Below are 4,247 nucleotides of genomic sequence, written 5' to 3' on the forward strand. Positions count from 1 at the left end.
ACACAGTCAGGGCAAAAAGTAATCACCATTATCGGAAGAACGTTCAAATATTTATAGCATTTATTTAAACGTATTTCAAATACTGGTTTGGGCGACAAAAAAATGACACAATTTGTTGTGCATTTCGCTGGGAGCAGGTGGCGTGGCGGCTTTTAATAATGTAAAATGTTTTTGCACTGCATATAAATATTTGTGGGAACACATTCGGGCTGGCAAAGGATTAATATATTTATATGTGTAGCTACACACACACACACACACACATATAGTGGGTGAACAATATAAATTACATTGTTGTGGGCAGTGGCAGTCTCGAAAGGACTGGACGTGGCGCTGTCTGCCAGTTAGGCGACGTAATGTTTTTCATTAAAATGCTCAATTAATGCCCAGCGAGCAGGGGTATTAATGCATTTTAACACAAATATATTTATGTACTTACCTCAGAAATGGAGACAGAGAGCAGCAGCAGCAGCAGCAGCAGCAGCAGCACAAATTTGCATATTAATGATTGAATGATTTTCAATTGAATTTAATTGCGATACGTTTCTGTTGTTGTTGCTGTTTTATTAATGCATAATCAACAAAGCTTGTTCAATTGCAGTGAAATGTCATTTGAAACATTTTCAGCGAGTGCATTTGATCATTTGTTGTGCTTCCTTCATGCTCGTATATTTCCTACTGGCATTGCCCGTGTGTCCTTATTGTGCGTGGGTAGATGTGTGTGTGTGTGTGTATGTCCGTTGACTACCTGCTGATGCGGTGCAGCAAGGTCAGCCAAATGACGCTCATATTTTTTCGTAATTGTAAATGTAATTGCTAGGTGTTGAGCCGGCATACGCATAAATAATGCATTAGCCAACGGCCCTAGCACAGGGAAGGTTGCAGCCCCAGTTGCCGCGTTGGGGCAACATGGTCCACAAATTATGCAAATTACCTTTTGGCAGGGAACTCTTTAAAGAGCCGCCAGTACTTTGAGGCATACAATTATAATTATACGTGTTCTGTGGCCGTAATTCCCGTACCTCCTCTGGTAGTCTTGCCTGCATATAGGATCGGAGTTTGCAGCTGAAAACAGTCACAGTCACATCTACAGCTTGATGCTTCTCGATTTTAAGTCACTTTTTGACACTTTTTGTACTGCAGATTGTTGATTTCTGCATCCTAGATGTACTCCTTGGCTGGCTGGCTGGTTGCTTTTCCTTGGCTTTGGCTGTTGACGAGTTTTGGTAACTGGCTGCTGGGTGGCACAGGATACAAGACACACACTGGACGCAATGATTTCAACTTGTGAGCAGCGAAATGCGTTGCGGGGGTTTTTATACCGCCGTCCGCACCATTCCGAGCGATGAATTTTCCGGGTGGGGATATGCAAAAAGAATAGAAGCGCAAGACGCACGAAACAGAATGGCTCGGCAGAGCAGAGCAGTGAAGAGCAAGCAGTGCAGAGAAGAGCAGAGCAGAGCAAAGAAGAACGGTGCGGAGCAGCCTTCGAGCACTTACACAGATGCAGAGATAAGCCCTCAGAGTGACGGTTCGGTTGCCTGCTCCCACACACAGCTAGAGGCGTCAGCGTCAGCAGCAGCAGCAGCAGAAGCAGCATCCAACCTTTCCGAGAGGGGAACATGCATCGGCAGAGACCTGCGCACGGACTGTCCCAAAAAGCTCCTCCCAAAAGCTCAGCTTTACGACGACACGACGTCGTTTCGTACTGTGTCGTGTTTCTGGCCTTCGGCACACGTTCATTTACGGCAGAGTTCATTTCGTGCGAGCTTCTTGGCACTTCCCCTCCAGCCAGTCACTGCTTGTAGGTTGTGGGCGATGCGGGTGTGCGCGGTGCAGGCTTTTTTCTGTCGGCGGATCCCGTTTTGTTTCGTTTCGTTTCGTTTCGTTTTGGGCGCTGCTTCAATGCAGTGCAGTTATTATTATGCGCCGGCTTTGTCTCCCGCTCTCGCTCTCGCTCTGGCTCTAGCTCTAATTTACAGTTTCATTTAGTCGGGGTCGGACTATAAATAGTCGGCACTCATTTGCCGCCAGACGTGGGGCTACCAACCATCGCGGGGCTGCTGGCTTTCCATTTCGCAGACACGCGTGCCCGACCCCACTTGGATCCACCACCTTCCCACCCAGCCACCACGGCCATCAAATCAAACACGAAAATCAAATTTGTTAACAGCGTTCAAGTGGCACAAAACATACAACAAAATGGTGGGGCACAGGATTTTCCCACCTGACATAAATTGTTTTCGTTGTTGCTGTTGCTGTTGCTGTTGCTGCTGCCATTAAAATAAACCGCTAAACGGGCAATATTTCGGCACGCTCCTAGCCAGCTTCTTTGCATACGAAAGGCCAAGAAATCGTTGAGAATTCAATGGGGGGGCTGGGCTGGGGGGATGCTGTTGTGCCACTCGATAAGCGATAAGCAACCGGAACTGGCTGTTTGCTGGCAAATTGGTTGCACGGCTGGCTCGCAACAAAAAACGTATACAATTTCTGCACTTAGCCCGCCTCGAATTTGTATTTTGTATTTTGCCAACTTGCCACATTCAATTAGCCACGAAAGCGGCACAAAGCACAGTTGGGTTGCCAACAGTTGTTGGCAGCAGCGGCAGCCATAAAGCGGCGATTTCTAATTTCGATCTGTCAAACGCAAAGACCCAAGATCGATGGCAACCGATAAAAAAGTATAGAAAAATCGCACAACGGAGTGGGAGAGAGAGAGAGAGAGGGGAAGGGTTTCCCCTCCACCCAGTTACAGTTACAGGCAATCGGGAAAATCTCATACGGAGTATATGTACGTCTGCGTGTGTGCCTCGAAATCATTTACAATTCATGTGGAAAATGTTCGTCTAGCGCATTGTGCAGGAATTTATGTTTAAATAAAAGGCAGGCAGAATGTTTGGGCTTGGCAGAGAACGAGAACTGACCAGGGCAGAACCTAATTCAGTTTTTGTATTAACTGGAAATACGTGCAGCTCTGCAAAATCGCAGCAGCCAGAGGTGAGCATGTCCGGCTGCTGCTCCAGGACCACCCACAGTTAGGTCTGACCATTAGACATAAGCGGCAATAACCAGCTCATGTGATGAGAGCGAACAAAGCAAACGATGAAGAAGGGACAGGCACGAAATAATGGAAGAAGTAGAAGATAATCCGATAATATAGAAGAAGATCCGCTGGTGGGTTTTAGTGCTAATCGAATACAAATCACCTGTGCCTAAGCACTCCCCCATATTCTGAGTCAATCAACGCCCAGGTTCATCGACAATTAGCCACAGCCAAACTTCACTTCACGCATCAAAAAATCGCAAATTCAATTTGTTTGACACAATCTAAACCAATATTTTAGCAAAGAGCACAGCAGGAGCAGCAGCCCAACAGTGAAGGAACGGAACGGAACGGAACGGAATGCGATGGCCATGGCAATGGCGAAACTCTGGCGGCATCGGCAAATTATGACCACCAAAATAAACGAGTTACGCAAAAAGGCAGAAACTGTGCAATGTGCACTATGTTCTAGCTGGCCTCACAGTGCCTGGCACTGTGCTCCTGCACTGGCTCTAGTCCTCAGTCCTGCCTCGTGCTGCCTCTGGCGTGGCCGTTGCATGAGGCTGTCCTCATGCTCAAAGCTATGCCATGGCCTGACAGCAGAAAACCAAAAATTTTGATTTATGGCCAGGGCATAAACTGCATTTGACGCGCTTGTCTCCATCTCTCTCTCTCTCTCTCTCTCTCTCTCTGTCTGTCTTTGGCTGTGTGTGTGTGTGTGTGTGTGCGCAGAACATGACATGGAGCGGTGCCTGATATGGCTACATATATAATCAAATAGTAGCTACAAATGCGAGGGATACTCCTGGCTCGTCCAGCCATATGAACGGATGACATGGCAGCCACGATATTGCAGTGAGAATGCCATTTTTCCCCATGGATTTTTATCGACTGTGCGGAAGTGCCAACGCAATATTGTGATACTCCCACACACACACACACACACACACACACACTCCAGCCCCTGTCGATGGCTCACATATGGAGCTCTCCCGTTATAATGATGATTAAGCATTGTAATGAAATTGCAAATTGGCGCCAAGGAGCGAAAACTGAGCCGGAGAGCGTTGATTTCCAGGCGTTCATGGCCAAAAGGCGTGCCGCTCCCCAGCATTTCTGTGTGTGTGTGCGAGTGGTGGTAATTGTAATTGTAATTGTGTTGTAGTGGAGTGCCAATAGCGTAATAAAACCACTAATAACCCAA

Source organism: Drosophila guanche, unplaced genomic scaffold (genome assembly GCF_900245975.1).
Source record: "Drosophila guanche unplaced genomic scaffold, DGUA_6, whole genome shotgun sequence".
Taxonomy (NCBI): Eukaryota; Metazoa; Arthropoda; class Insecta; order Diptera; family Drosophilidae; genus Drosophila; species Drosophila guanche.